At 37.4% G+C, this 16,777-nt stretch overlaps 1 protein-coding gene across 2 annotated transcripts in view; it reads left to right on the top strand.

Annotated features, from left to right (window-relative positions):
* The window catches only part of ARVCF (ARVCF delta catenin family member), a 239,993-nt gene that overhangs the window by 64,110 nt on the left and 159,106 nt on the right, over positions 1-16,777 (top strand). For both annotated transcript variants that reach the window (XM_030460291.1, XM_030460293.1), the window contains exon 3: positions 13,545-13,610. The gene's annotated coding sequence lies outside the window, so the exon portion shown is untranslated. The remainder of the gene's footprint in view (positions 1-13,544; positions 13,611-16,777) is intronic.

The raw sequence follows: 16,777 nt of genomic DNA, 5'->3' as shown, positions 1-16,777 counted from the left end.
GAGTCAGCATGTTGATCAAAGAATAGGGATATGGATATGAAAGTAAAAAAAATTCTTTCTAATCCCAGGTTATGCATTTTACCTTGGCTACATTATGGTGTGTCTCCAATAGTAATTATAAGTGATATCTTCCCTGGGAAAATAGATATGTCTCAAGTTGGAAAAGCTCTATAAATGTAAAATCTTTGAATTTTGATGTTAGTGCTGGTTCTTACTGATCAATGGAAAATTTCTTCTGTTTTTTGTATATTCAGCTTGTTTTCTTGACTACAGGAAGTATTCCAGGTTTTCTTAGGGATTTGAAACTTCTCAGTGGACTGCTGAGAGCAGCCTGTGCAGGTTGTGAAGAGGACTGGGACAAAGAAGTCAGGGAGTCAATTATCTTTCCAAACTGTCAGCTTGGAATGTAGTAAGATGTCAGATCATTTTACATGGTCTTTTTGTTTCTGTCTTCTCTATAATATGGTTTTCTTCTTTTTATTAAGCATTTTGGGACAAAAAATTGGATGCCACTCTTTTGGTTTGTATCAGTAAATGTTCCTGCACATGCTTCAAATTCCTCTTAGTTTTTCACAGGCATGGACTTAGGTGCAGTTAAGAAACAAAGATGTAAAAGGGAATTCTGGAATTCTTGTTTTGTGGTATATCCATTGTATCCAGATTGCATATGCATATAAATTAATATATTTAATTATATATACTCATTACAACTGCCAGCTCCTGAAACTGAGCTTATGGTAAGAGATAGTCTAAATATTTTCATGTTTATGGCATTACCAATATTAAGGACCAAGCATCCTCCTGTGATTTGTGCTTTGAACTATTTTTAAAATATCAATAACTGCAGCCTATTAAAATAGTGGGCTTTTGACAGCAGACCACTGCTTTTACAGATCTCCTTTCAGGGGCTAAAAAATGTGTTTAGGATTTGAAAATTCATGTGGCATTGCAGCTGACAGCCACATACCCTGTGCAATCCATGTGCAGCAAGGAGTCTGCCTGCTTTTTGGTATGTGCTGCTTGGTGCTCATGTATAAATAAAGAACATGGCTTTTTAAATTTCAGTTGCTGGCTAAGTGAGGTGCTTATCAGTTCCCAAACAGTATGTGCTCCTTCTGTAATTTATTCACAGTATTAGTGGGAAAAAAACCAACAACAGATAACCCCATTAAAGCATGAATATCAAAAAAGGAGATGTAACCTATGTGCAGTAGTTTGTAAGAAGAGGAAGCATGGCTGGAGTTCAGGGCAGTAGAACTCGAGGTGAGACAGCTGTAAGAGAAAACTGAAAGCTGAAAAACTGAAAGACCTGTCAGGACTCTTCCTTACAGGCCACAGGCAAAGTTTTCTATATTACTTGGTTTTCCATTTTGTTTTAGATGAGTTTAGTCCTAATGCCTTAACAGTCAGTGGAGTTTTAGGTACCTGAAGAGCTTGGTGAACTTGGGAATGGTTTTCTCATTCTTTCATCTCCCAGTCTGCAAACAATGGCAGGAGCAGTGAGCTGGCTCAGCTGCACAGACACAGCCCCTGTTGTGAGGAGAGCCATTCATTAGGGATCACAAGGCAGATTTTTGAGGAATGGTAGCCAAGTGAGTGGGTTTCTTGGTTTGCAAAAGCAATTATAACCTCACTGTTGTGACTGCATTGAAAAGCACTTGTCAGGGGCCTAGGAATATCCCACTAATTGCTATTGTAAGAATCATAGTACTTGTCAAGGGAGTAAACCTGATAAACCTATACCAGATAAACCTGATATGCTTTGCTTATGCCTTAGAGTCTTGGTTGATCCAAGTAACCTCATGAGCCATGTTTGGTGGTGGGCAAGACACAGGAGTCTTTCTGAACTGAACATCCCTGTAACACCCTGCTGGCTTAGATACAGTCGCAGTGCATGTTTTCTGCAGAGCATTTGAGTATTAAATTGACTTTAAAGTCTTGGCAGAGCACTGTGTCCAGCAGCATGGCCATTACTGTGATTCTATTCAGCCTAATATATGCAAACCAGATAGTTTCAGTAAATTGCAGCAATAAAACTTTTGTTCCTGCAGCCAAGTGAATTATTTGACTCTTCACTGGAATGACTGTGTTTCCATGACAATTGGATGGATTTATGTTTAACATACATACAATTAAAATCTGCCCTTCAAAATTGCAAATTTCAGGTACCTAATGAATGTTCTGACATATTCTTAAACAACTTTTCATGAAATGAATGTAAGATTGTGACTTTGACAAAGAAAGGTATTATGATATGTAGATCTCAACACTAGTGAACACAACAGAGCAATATTAAGATTTATTGTGGCCTTAGCCTGAGCTTTTGATCCCACCAAAATGTGAACTTTTATTATTTTGTAGATTGAAATCTCCGTGGGTTTACTGATTTCTTTTAATTAACATCTACAATTAAATTATGGATTTTTTGGATGATCTGATTTCCTGTTGCCTTCATGTAGAACTGTGTGTGGTTAACAGTTGGGGACACTTAGGTTTTTTAATATTCAGGTTATGTGTATGCCTACTCTAAGAAAATACATGCTATAGCTTTACCAAAATTAATTAAAAATGTACGGACACTTTTGTGGAAGATGAAATTTTACTTAATATAAATTTCACTTTATGTTATTAAAAACCTGGCACTATTAATCAAAATAAATTAATGGATTATTAAGGGTTTCAGTGGAGATTATATTTGCTTCTGTGCTTTCTTTTAGTGTCTGGGTGGTCTCTGGGCACAGAAAAGTGCATCTGCCTTTCTAAGGGACCAAACAAGTAAGACTTGGCCAAGGCTTAGAAGGAATAAGCAGCTTGGTTTTTTTTCTTATGGAGAGGTATTAGCATTGTATCAACAGCTTAATATATTGAAGCTTTGCAAATTATTTTTTCAGCCTACTCAGGGTAATTATGCTTTTTTGACATCAAGTAAAATATTATTTGTTCATTCATTACAATTATCCTAGAGGTCACAGACAATTTTATTTTTGTGCAATTTGGCAAGGCTGAAACATCATCATATCTGATACTATATTGATAGCACCAATTTAATTTCTATTTTGAGAGCTGAGAAGCACCTACAGCCTGGGACACGGTTGTGACTGAAAATAAAAATATCTTGCTGGCTTCCAAGGTACTTGTATGAAATACATTTTCTTTTTCTAATAAATAACTAGTAAGGCTGAGGATTTTTTTTTGAGACCATGATTTTTGGCCTCATCAATCCTTTGCTGCATTTTTTATGCCACAAAACCCAGAGACATCACTGAATCATTCAGGAGGAATAATATAATGAGAGAGAAGAAATCTAGCATCTGAACATCCCTGCTCTGCCTCAGCCTCCTAATGATGTTTTCAGACTGGAAGCTGGATTGCTAAATCCCACAGAAGTGTTGTGAGTGTAGTATTTGCAGTTGCTTGGCTGCTTACATTGCAAGGCATGTGTTCAGATTAAAAGAACAGCTGTGGAACCATATTTTTGTCTCTTAAATCTGAAAATTATAAATATTTTAAATGCAAATAAGACTTGTGTGATAGAGTTACTACTTCTGGGTTTTTTGGTGGTCAGGCCTGTTTGATTTTATCACACTTGGTGCTGCTTGAGAGGACACAGTCCAGGCTGGCAGAACTAGAATTAGATCTGGTTTTTTACTGCTTTGAGGTTTCCTATGTTGCCTTCCTTCCCATTCTGCCAGCTCCATACCTGTGAGCTTGAGCTGTAATGAGCAGTATGCTTTGAAAAAAAGGTTCTGTAAGGCATGATATCTCAATTACATCTGAGACCAGAGAGATCAGGAATGCAGCTCAGTCTATCCACACTTCCAAATGCTATGGCACTGTTAATTTCTCTGAGCTCTTTTGTTCTTGTTTTATTTCCCTTTGTTTTGAGAGCAAAAGGAGAAATCTTATGTGGTATTGAAAAACAGATTGAAAAGGTGTATGTAATGTATACCAATAAAAAATATATAAAGTTTAAAGCAATGTGGTTCCACACTTCCTAATCTTCTATTATCAACATAAATAGCAGGAGCTATAGCACAGTGCCAGTGTGTGTGAATTATTTACCTATTTATTTATCTTCAGTTAATTACCTATTCCCTTGCCTGGCCTAGGCATAGCTCTGTAGGACAGACTCAGCGTGTGCTTTCTGCACTGTCAGCCTTGTTTTCCTGATTTTCCTGCCTCCATCTCTTTTGGTTCTGCTTGTTTTTCCTCAGCCTAGCCACAAAGAACAGTCTCTGCAGTCACTAAATCAGCTATCAAAAATATTAATTAATATTAATTAGCGCGTTCCTGCTGCTTGCCTTCTAATATTTATCTGCTCAAGTTATCACAGCAGCCACCTGAAACACATAGACTGAGGGGGATGGATGTTCAGGCAGTTCTGACAGGCAAAGTGACACTTCCCTGGTTTGAGCTCCAAATGCACTTTGGCAAAGGCTTCCATTGCCAGGGCACACTTGGCACCCCTGCTCCTGTTTGCAGTGGAAGTGCAGGTCTGCTGAGTGCCTTTCCTTGCCAATGCTTCTGTGTTCTTCCTTCTCATATTTATGTTGTGTCACTGCAAGGCTTTCCAGCATGTGCTGTACTCTTCAGTGCTACCACCACTCTATTTAGTTGGCTAATTTGGCCTTTCAGAGATGCCTTTGGTCTCTTGTTTGTGTCTCCAGTAGTAACAAAATGCAGTATCTGGGACTCTGTGAAGTCAAGCTGTCACTGAACTAGATTAACCATTTTCCTCTGATTGCCAAATTAGCAGTGATCTCAGTCTGCAGGTTTTAAAAACCAGGCAACTATTGAGATGTATCTAGGCTTTTTCCTTGCTGTTTTTTGTCTTTTGTTTAAATACTGGCTTGTTGTACTCTCTCAGAATCCTAACACACTTTCTTGTTTTGGTTTCCTCTAGCCAAGAATTTCAGTAAGTTGGTGTATTTTTGAATAGCCTAATATTGACTGCACAGTAGCCTGAGTATTAAAATGAAGCACACAGCTTGGAGGAGTTCTGGGACTCAGAATACAAATATTCTTCATACCCTTCTTCAGTAAACTACCTCTGCTTTGTGTGCAAATGCCCACTTTGCCAGGGAGGTTACAAAGCTCTGATCTATGGCAACCACAAATGATTGATTTCTTCTAACCTTAGATATTCTTCCTGGCTCTCTCTTTTACATTCATAGAGCAGTGAGTTTGGTTGCTATTTATAGCTTTCCCTGGCAACTGTTTTTCATTTTAGATTGCAACAGCACTCCACCTTTAATTTTCACCTTGCTTTATAGAAGCAGTTTATATTAGTGATCTTATTCTGTGCTAACATGACACTGGTTTGTGTGCACTACTTTTTGTGTTCATTTCAACTTTTCCCTTCAGGTCATAATTAATGAATAGCACTTATTAAATTATTTTTCAACAAAGACAAAAATTAAACTTTGTTATGCAATTAAATGGAATATACATCATTTTTCTGTAAGTCAAACAGATGTGCTACACTCTTTCACCAACACACATGTGACAGATGTCACATCCTTGCAATTTCTACTAGCCAAACCTTATTAGTAAGACCAGTGCATCTGAAGAATATAAAATTTTTAAAATGCCAGCACATCTGAAATAATCTGCCTGCTTGTACCTTTCAGTTTTCTAACCATTTGTATGTAGTTTGTTAGTTTGAGAGTGCTCATTGGGTTTAGCAGCACACAAGTGCATCCAGTGGGTAAGTCTGCTGGAAGATGTGTGCATCTCCTCCCATCCATGAGATTGCTATGGATATTGCAGGTTTGCTGTGGGACTTCCACTTGTGTCAAGCTAGTATTTGTCTGCCCTTGTTTTTAAAAAAATACAAATCCTGATTTTGTGTAAATAATAGTAATAGTTGGAGGTGTGGTTGAGGCCTCATTTGATTGTGTTTCCTAAGGACAGGAGGAAGCCATTACTCATGTTAAAGATTAGTTTTGGGATTCAGGCTTCTCACTCGTGGCTCTGACCTTCAGCAAACTGCCTTTCTCTTAGTGATTTCTCCAATCTTACCTGCATTTTCAAGTCCTTCCTTTTAACTTTCTTGACATGTAATGATAATCTGTGGCAGAAGATCTTATGCCAGTTAGAGGGTTTAGGTACTGCTGTACTAGTGACTACTTCAAATGTTCCAGCTGTCAGCCCAGACTAGGAAAACTGTTTAGTATGAGTGCAGATTCATGGAGAAAATATAGTTCTTGAATTAAACTAGGCTACCCTATAATTTTATTCCCAAAAAATTGTTAGTTGTTAAGCTTTCTTTTGGGCTGGTTTTCTTCTTTCATTTGGGCACAGAAAGTGCACTGAGAAAGAATTGGGCATTTTTCAAGTACATATTTTTGGTAAGACATTTCCTAGCTTGACAAAATATCTGGTAACTTCCTTTTGTTCAGAGCGGAGACCTTGCCAGCTTGACTGCCAAGCAGGTAGATGTTAGCCACTGGTTAATTGTGCAACACAATTAACATGATAGAATGATGTCAGATCAACACAGAAGCATCTGACAATGTTGACTGCAGAGTGCTCATGGTTCTTGTAATCATAATGAAGCTGTTACAGCATTGTGCTGTTTTATAGCAGCTACTCTATGTTGTGTCAGTACAATAAGATAGTAATTATAAATGGCAATTTTCTTTTTTGAATTAAAATTGTCAACAAAAATTTCCTTTTTATAGTTTCCTTCTAAAAATCACATCTTGCTTTTGGAATTCTGTGCTGAAGGAATTATTTAAAGACACACTTCACATTGTGGTTTGACCATACAGCAAATAAGTTTAAAATGTGGCAGAGTAGCAATTACACCTACATATGAAACTTCCCTATTTTTTCTTTCATCAGAAGATTTTCAAATAGGGGCCAAATGGGAAACCTTCATTTTTCAGTTCTTTTTGTCTACTATTTCAATTAAATATGACAGTGAATTGAATTGGTCGCTTCAATAGGTTCAAATACAAATGCTTGGCTAAATTCACAGCTGGAGTCTGCTGCATATTATGTCTTGCAGTCAGTGTTGAACTTGGCTGTTCACCCAGACATTAAGCAATTTGCTTCTTGCCTCTTCATTCCCTTTACTTTTGAGATGCTTCCTTTCTCATTTTTAATCCTGGTCTCCTCTGGTGTCTTCTGTCCTTCTACTCTGTGTAGGCTGCAAGCTGATGGTTGTTTGCACAGGGGCAAGAACCTCAAATTAGGAAATCAAGCTTGCCCTCCAGGCTTGGACTTTGTCAGTGGTTAGGAAACTGTGTAATGCTGAAGTTAAAAGCCTTTGATTAGGGAAGATCTTTTGACTTTTCATTATTTTTATGATTGGGGATAGCTGCACTGAAAAGTCCTATTTTTAAAATAACAATAATGGTATTTACATCCCTTAGAAATGTCAAAATTAAATTTTGTCACATAAATTCATTGTATAGTAGTTATTAACAGGAATACAATTACTGGTACTAGCAACTAGGAACTCTTTTAGAAAACAGCTCTTTTGCAAAAAAAAAAAAAAAAAATTCAAATCTAAAATAATTCTTAAACAAATTCAGGTTTGTGATGGTGATTCAGCTTAGATTGGAAAAAAGTAAACTGGGATTTTGTTGACAACCATGAACTTCCAGCTTTGTCTTCAAGGTCACTGTGACCAGTGCTAACTGCTCTCCTGCTGTGCCTTATCTCTGGGGTTTGTGTGAGGGTCCTGCAGGTCCTGCTCCCTCTGTACACACCCTGTGGGCCAGAATCTTTCACTCCTGCCTGGCAGGAATTGAGCTGAATTGGGTGAACCTGATGGTAATTCAGCTGAAACCCCTAAATCCTGCAGTGGCCCTTCAAAGCTATGAAATGAAGATGATGACAAAAATTGGATTTTTTTGGTTATTGGACACAGCTTCGAGGTAGAAGCAGCAAAAGCATGTGAAGAGATTCCTGCTGTTCAGACAGTAACTTCAGTGCTGTTGCTTTGGGGTTTTTAAGCAGTAGTTACAGGACTAACTGTTCAGTTTTTGTCCAGGCTGAACAATCCTTGAAGCAAGTAAAGAGCTGGGTCTGGCTTGCTTTAGAAAGGGATTTCATCCCTGGAGAATATAACCAGCTGCAACCCGAGTTTACTGGCACTACTGGTGTGTTATCTCTAAGACCAGGGTTTATTTTCTTCTCTTTTTTCAAGATTAAATTTCAGTATAATTTTTAGAAGGTCACCTTTGCCTCCCATTAAAGTGAATAAATTTATCCTGTTTCTGCTATACATGAAAGGTGACTTTGGTTGCCCCATGAAAAGCTATCATGTTCAATTGGAATAGCCTTAGTATACTGGAAAACAAAATTAGGTAATTCATCACCTAAATTAAATGAAACTCCATATTAGCAGATAATATAACAAAATTCCTTTTCAAAATTTGCATAAAAGGTGATCAAGTGCTGTGTTTTAATTTAATTGGGTGTGATAAATTCCTATGCATATTAGACTGTAAAATTTCAATTTATTTTTTTATAAAAGATGTTCCACTACATTTTTATTGCTACATAAATTCTTGAAATAATGTTGTTGGCAAAGTCTTACTTATTACATGTATGTGTAATACATGTGTACACCCGTGTGGCATTAGATTGTGTGTATACCTGCTTGGCTTTCCATTCCTAGATGTCTGTGTTTGTAATGAGAAATATTAGGAAAGTAGTACTAGCAGCTGTCAGCAGGCTCTTGATAGGAAGGTTATTATGCATTAAATTTAAGGAGTTAAGAATGTATAATTTATGGCTACTTGGTGGATTTTGCAAATCTCCCAGTTGTGTACAGTTGCTAATCTCTATGACATGAATGGAAAACAAATCTTGGAAATACTGTCATTGAGGCTTCAGGCAATCAAGAAACTGCAGTTTTAATGCAACTTCTCTGTTTGATGTTTAGGAGAAAATCCTAGTCCTGTATTAAAAAACATGAAACTGTCTGGGCTTCTTATAAATATTAATTTACCAAATGAGTAGAAGTCTGTGACATTTCCTTCAGTAGAAATAATTAGATTTAATTTCACTTGCTTGTATAATAGCACATTGAAACGAATCACTATACATTGGCTTTTGCAGTTCTGTATTTCATAAATTATCTTTAAAATGTCATGTCTTTATCAGCACACTAACATTGTCAAGGAAATAGGCACATCTAGTGTGCCAGAGTTACTTCAGCCGTCGTTTCCTTAATAAATGATTTACATCAGTGTTAGTATCTAATGACTTCAACAACATATTATTGGCTGTTGTACATTTTCAGCCCTGACATTTTAAAAAGCCACAGTTTTTATCACTGACATCTCTGTGTACTGATGCAGGGGCTCTTTACTGCTTTTGTAGTATTTATATAAAATTTATTGGCAGTAAATGCTATTACCCAGAGCATCTGTTTTGAAAGGTCTGGGGATCTCTCCTTGTTGATGAAGTTGATCAGAGGGTTTTTGTAACTTTCTGGGTGTTTTGCCACTGCTTCTGTCCAAAGTTTGTCCATGGTTTTGTCAGCTGTTTTAGGTAATGGCTGCTTGCTTGATGCTAATGTGCTGATTTACATTGGAACTGAGAATCAGTAGGAGTTTGCAAGGGAACTCAAAGCTCATGAGTAACACAAAAATAATGTTGTTTTAAATAAATTTCTGAAGATCAGAGTGTGTAAATATTAGAATATTGAGCAGTAGTCCTCCTCTTTTGATGGAAAGCCCTATAGTGGGTGTGCAGTGTTGCTCTTACTGTATTTTGTGGTAGTTGTGTTTGTGATGCATGTTTAATAGAGAGACCTCACCTTCCCATGGCTCTCATATCTTTTGATGCAAGTTGTGACAGAGTATATACCCCAATATAGAAGCCTATTCTGTATATACTTCATATTTGCCATTTGATATCTTACATAAAAGCAGAACTGTGTTGTCAGAACATCCTACATTTTTCTGTGGGAAAAAAAAAAGTTTAACAAATAAGAATATAATGTGAAGGAAGAAGGAGCTTAGGAAAAAAAAATTCTTGTCCTTACCTTCTTGTCTCTTGGTTAAGAAAAGTAAATCACAGCAGATGCAAAGTACAGCTCAAAGCAAAAAAAAGCTATTCATCTTTACTTGTACTTCTGGTGATTTATCTGTGACAAAATCCCTGCTGAGGAAAACATACAATTGAAGGGTATGAACTTCTAACAATCAATGAAGACAAAACATGGACAAATCTAACTTGGGACCAAGTGTCTTTTTTCCATCTGTATAACTCTTGTTAACTGAATTTGTGCTGTTTGCTATACACTGTTGTAATTAAGAGAAACATTAGTTCATTGAGGCTGATTTTGGGTTTTAAGTATGTAGTGATAGCTGCAGCTATCTGCAGGTATTTTTTCTGTAACCAAATGTCAAATGAATCACATAATCCAAATTCTTTATTAGTTATTTTAGTTCCAGAAAGGCCAGAGAGAAGTTCATTTGAGTGATGAAAGGAGACAAAGGTAAAGGCTCCTTTCACTGATGCCCTTGGCAGGAGTTTGCAATATGTGCTTATGGCAGTATTGGAGCTGAACTGAAAAGTAGTCTGCTTGTCCATCCACTCCATTTTATTGTCTCTGTCATTTCTTTTGCATCTGTCTCACCACTTGCCTGGCACCTGGCAGTTTTAATTGCACCTATTTCTGTGTGTGGGTGAGGAATCCACTCAGTGCCACAGAATGCATTTCAGAAGTGCTTTTGTGTGACTGTCTCCACGTCACTAATGAGCAGACTCATGCACTGTGAACCAAGGGCTGAGCAAGTGAATTCAGGGGATTTACCCATTGACTCTCCAAAACAACTGTGCAGTAAGCAGTTTCCAGAATGGGTGCATGTTAGGAAGCTTTTTGGGTAGGGAACCAAGAAGTTAGGATGAGTGGATTGCCAGGACAGCCCAAGCTTAGTGGATTATGAGAAGATATTAGAAGAACAAATGGTAGGAGAGATTAAAATTGCACTTTCCATCATGCTCTTTGGGAAAAATTCTGAACTCTCACTGCTGCACACCCTTGCAGTGGTACAGCAGCAAAATTTGTCCCTAAGCTTTCCCATAGTCCAATAAGCTACTCACATTCTCACCATGTTAGAAAGAAGTTTTAATAACTAATTTTGTTCACTGGAGTAGAAAAAGAATGAAGCAGTGCTTGGGATGCAATTGGGAAACTTGCTGAATAGCAAAAAAATTGTTTGCTGATAGCTGCTTTACTTTCATATGCATTTTGCAGTGTCAGTGTATTGATGTTCTGTTAAATTCCTTATTCTGAAAATATTTATCTTAATTAGTTATTATAGCTAGAGCCTAATTGTCTGATTTCTTGTTTTTAGCCATTTGTTGACAAGCAAACATAAAACATCTCAGAAAGTCTGTGGCAACAAGGAGTTTGAAAAGATATTACAGGTTTTTCTCCTCTTTTCTCACCTCAGAGGTGATTGATCAAAATCAGCAATGAAAGAATATCACTGGAATGAAGCAGCATTTTTGTACTGAAGTACAGTCATTTCATTAAATGTCAGGTGGTCCAAGCCAGGGGTTTTTTTCCTGCTCCCTGTCTCCTGCAGTACAGGTCATTATCAAATGGGCAGCAACCAAGGGCTGAAAAAGGAACTTTGCAATATGACTGTGAGCCTCAGCAAGCTCCAGGCTTCCCAGGATTTTAGGCTCAACTCTCAACTGGCATCAGTCAATATAAACCAACACTTGGTTTCCAGTTGTCAGTTGGGAATATGATGAGAATAATGGGAATATGGTGAGAACTGCATGGTCTGGCAGCATTAGCTGACCCAGTTGCTTGCCAGAACCCAGACAGCACATTAGGGAATGTCACTCCCAAGACTTGTAGAACAGTGTCCATCTTGCAAGAGGAGGCAGCCCCTGTGGCTCTGAGTTACTGTCACAACTCCTGCTGACCCCATCTCTCACTTTTATCCCCAGCATGGATGTGGTGTATTGGCAATTTAGCCTCTTCCAGACTTGCTTTGATCATCTGTTCTTATCTTACTCAGCTTTCTGGGTACACAAGGTATTGGGTGTTTTAACAAAAAAAATTCTGCTTAAAGAATAAAATGAAGCAATTGGATTTGTATTGAAAAGGCAAGCATTTTTTTCTTGATAACCAACACTAAATTTCAGACTGTACAAATGTGATTATCACTGGAAGATGAGTAATATTTTGGGCGTTTCTTTTCTGAAGTACCCGGTACCTCATGATTTATTTTTTTTAGGACTTACGAAGTAGAAAAATGCAGTTTCTTCCCAGATTATGTGATAAAAAGAGGTTAAATAGCCCACAGCTGTTTATGAAGGGTGGAATGGATGTCCCAAATCAAGACAAATGCCTTAGGCTGCTTGTCTTCTTGGCTCTGAATGAACTACAAGAAAATATACAGGTGGAAAAGGAGGAAGGCAAGAATCAAGCAAAGTATTTTTCAGTAGTTTTTCTGTGCTCCGTGTGACCCTAAACATAAATCACAAATTATTTCTGGCTTGACAATGGAGAATATTGCATTAAAATACAGAAAATTAGCTTACTTAGAGAAGGTAGTCATATTCTTATCATGAGATAAAGCTAAAATAAATCAGGCTTCAAAGAAACCCTCAACTTGGATCAGAGATGTATAATTTTGTTTCAGCATCTGTTTGGTTACAGTGAGTCTGAAGGGGTGAAGTGTTCTTCCTTACTAAGCACTGATGTATTTATTTGGCCTTACTGTACCTTCCAGCCCAAGGAGGAGCAGAGGGAAAGGGTCTGATGATGAATCCACATTGCAGGCTGGAAGAGGAAGGGTAGGGGCATGTATGTTGTATGGATAAACTTTAGCCCCAGGGTAACTAAGCAAGGATAATCTGCAGGAACCTACTCCAAATGATCTCAGAAACAGACAGAAACTGGGAATCCAAAACAAATTATCCTGCTTGTTATCTGAATAAGAAGCTTCTAGGATAATAAATGCTGTAATGGGAATACTACTGGAAGCTCAAAAAAAATATTAGATGTTGAAAAACGTTGAGTTTGTTGTGGTGAACTGGAAAGGTGAATGTCTTCTGCCCTAATTTCTTTTATTTCCTGCTGCTAGAAGAAAAATGTCAAATGAGTTGAGGTGTATTTATGTTGCCACAGTTGACATTTTTAGCCATTATATGGTATTTGGATGACTGAAAATGCTATGGTGGATGCTTATGAAGAAAACATTTTTGTCATTTAAATATATGAATCAGTGGGGAATTATATATTTATTCGATTAATTCTAAGTTTGGAAATGTTTGTTATAGACACATATGGGTGGCACTGGAACATAAATCAGGAGGACTGCATAGGTAGTTACCCCAGTGAGCTCTTTCTGTGGAGATGAGTTTCTATAATCCACTTCTGTGTACACTTTTTTGTACACAACATGACTCAAAGGAGAACCAAGGGGAGATAAAACTAATAGATTTCTGCCATATTATGTAAATCTTATCAATTATTTAAAAATACTCTCCTTTTCCTAGTTCTCCTAGATGGAATTAAAAGGTCTTTTATTTATGTTTCTTTGTTTCCATAACAGAGTCATCATTGAACCAAAGGAGAAGTTTTATCTTAAAGCCACTACAAGGAAGGAAGCCTGTAAAAGGTACTGTGTTGTACTGTGTTTCTGTAGTTGCTCGCCAAGTTTCTTGAGTATTTTGCTGCTTTGTCATTATGAGTGTTCTTAAAACATTGTCCTTTCATTTATCTTTACACCTCTCAGAAATTCATTAGTTTGCATGCTATCAAAGCCTACTAAAATTTGTTTTAAAATAGTGGCAGAATGGTTGAGGGGCAGAAAGAAGGAAATAGCCATGATAAATCCTAAAACTCTGGAACTAGGACAGTAGTAAAATTTAAGTGCTAGCTGAGGAAAACAGAAGAGACAGTTTTCTTTTTTGTGATTTCACACAATCTCTGATCAATGTCTCCCTTCTCTTTCTGCCATGGAAATTCTCATTTAGTTTCATTCTATCCCTGACAGAGGTAATGCCTCTTACTCTGTGACTTCTGCCTAAAGCCACATTTACAGCAGGTGGACTCTAAGTATTTACTTTCCTATCCTGTTCTCAGATTGTGCTCATGGTTTCCTGAAAAACTGAGGTTTTTCAGTGCCTGAGCAAGCTAGGAGAAAGGCTATGGTTATATCTTGAATCTTACCTCTTTCTGCAGTGAGGGTCATGTTCTCGAGTCATGTCTTCCTGTCTCCATTCCCTCCCTGCCAGCTATGTTTGGGCCTGGTTTCATTTTCAGCTGCTGTGAATTCACCTCAATACTTTTTAATGAGTTTGTTTTAAATCTGGGGGCTTGGTGGTGAAAAATGAGATGAAATATTGAAGTACTATGTTTCTTTTTCTGAAATATTATTCCCTTCTGTGTACTGCTTTATCTTTCTCAATGTAGGTGCATTATAGTGTTAACCAAGCATCCTTCTAAAAGAATCCTCTGAATAACATGTATCATGTTACTGATTTTTATCAAGTTCTTTCCATTTTGATTTGATTATTTTAGATTAAAATATGTGCTATATATATATATCAAAATTGAAAGTGTACGTAGCCCATTTAAAGTTTCAAAGCTGTTTGTAAGAGATCCTCAACAGAGTTTACAATGTATTTACTGTCTGAATCCTTTGCTGGTAACCTCTCTTACTTAGACAATTTTAGTGAAATTAGTTAAAAGTGTTTACTTCAGCTAGAATACATTCCTATTTATACAGTGCAGGATTTTCATACAATAGAGGGAACTTGTTTTCAACATTTGAAGTGGCTAGACAGTTAAAGCAAAATTATTGCTTTTACTACTAGCAGAATTTTTACTAGCAGCATGGTTATTAAAAAGGGATGTCTGAATAGAAAGTTGGGTCTTGGAGCAGATCTTCAGTGCTCTGGAAGAAATATTTCTGCTTTCAAGTAACTTTTTAGGCACCAGTCATAAGTGCATTGCTGGAAAGAAGACGTTATTGATGGGTGATGAAAGCTAAAAAACCCCCAACATTAAGATTTAGTCAAAGACACCTCGAAGTATGACAGCCTTGGAAGGGATGAGCTCAATGTCTGACTACAGCTGCCTGGAAGAAAATATCTGTCCAGAAGAAAATTGGTAGTAACCCTCTAAATCAAATGCTTTCCCCAGTTCCTACTGATCTTCATATCAGAGTCAGCCTCAGAACAGAAGGTGTAGTTTAAATGTGGTAGCTGCCCATCTGAAATGGAGGCCTCTGGAAAGCTCAAATTCAGAACAGGATTTATAGGGAAGAGGGGGGGATCCAGGGAGCTTCAGTGTGGATGTTTGTACACTGCTGGCTGCAAGGTTGTGTGGACTTGTGCTGAAAACAGAGCAGAAGGGAGACCCCAAATCCCTCTGCTGTGCTGGCAGCTGCTTGACTCTGGCTTTGGAGCCACTAATGCAAGAAATTTCCTCAAAAATTTCCGTAACTGATATGAACAACAGTCAAATTATTCTAGCTGAAGTGTCTGTAGAAGAGAAGCTCAGCCTGCAGGGAAGATCTGATAGGGAAAACTTCATCCCAGATGTTTAAACTCTGGTAGAGCTACAAGCCAATAAGTAGAATGCTCTTATAATAAAGACATGTCTGTTCATTGTGAAAATTGCTACTTGCAGTGATGTAATAAAAATTGGGATTTTTTTTAAATTTATGAATGTAACACTTTCCAGATTAAGCACAGCACTGCATTTCTGTTTCATGAAAGTAAAGACCTAAATAAATAAATCCTTGAGTCCAGACTTATCAATGGGGTTACGATGGCATCTTGATTTACCCAAATGATATGAGTGAGACATGTCCTGAACATTATTCTCTGAAGGCTATTTTGACTGTCAGTGTAACCCCAAAGAGGCAAATATGTTTGGCTAACAGAACAGAAAACGCTTCTGAGTGATAAAGATTTCTGCTTTGAAGATTCAGCAGTGCCTTGCACCTGAAAACAGGTAAGTTTAATTGGCAGTTCTTGTGACATTGTTTTTGTCCCCCAAACAGGCAGCAATGCTCTGGGGCAGGATGTTTTTGCAGTGTGTAGTAAAGACTGCTCTGTTGGCATAGTTAGGGAGATGTTACATGCTAAAATCTATCGTATGGAATGATGAGTCCCCCCAAGACTGTCACCAAAATGTGTCTGCTTTTCCTGCCTTTATGTTTATGCATGAAGTGGATTACGATTCAAGACATCAGATGAGCAAAATACCTTTATTTTGCTCAGATACTATTTATACTATTTATTAGTTCTCAAATGCATGTTTGCCTTGTAACACTGAAAAGCTGTGGAGTTATTCAGCACAAACTTGGATTGCATCCTGAACTTACCAGGGTAAAATGAACATGAATTGTGTTTTAAATTTACAGATGCTGAAACAGTAAAGGGTCTGTCACTGCCATCTATGCATCTGCACATACAGTTGCAGAAAGCAAATCTACAATTTTGGCCTAATGGACCTCAGGCTTCCAAATTTAGCTTGGTGAAAAAATTATTTAATTTAGAAAAAGAGAGGTTGCTGGAGAGAATTAGTGCTGGTGTGCCTCGTTCAGTTCCTTTCCTCTTTTTGTATTGCTTTAATCTCCTCTTCATTGATACTGTCCCTGGTTTAAAGCAAATAAGGTCAAAATCTGGTTGTTTCTAATGAGGGCTTGAAATACAGGAGAGTAATGCAGTAGGATTGGTTGGTAAGCAGCTAATACAATTAATTTGATTTAGTTGCTTTAAGAATTAAACATGAATATTGACATTTTTTCTTTCCTGTTTATACTAATCTTTC

The sequence above is a fragment of the Calypte anna genome, chromosome 15, assembly GCF_003957555.1.
Source record: "Calypte anna isolate BGI_N300 chromosome 15, bCalAnn1_v1.p, whole genome shotgun sequence".
NCBI lineage: Eukaryota > Metazoa > Chordata > Aves > Apodiformes > Trochilidae > Calypte > Calypte anna.
This window is presented reverse-complemented; position numbering and strand designations above follow the sequence as displayed.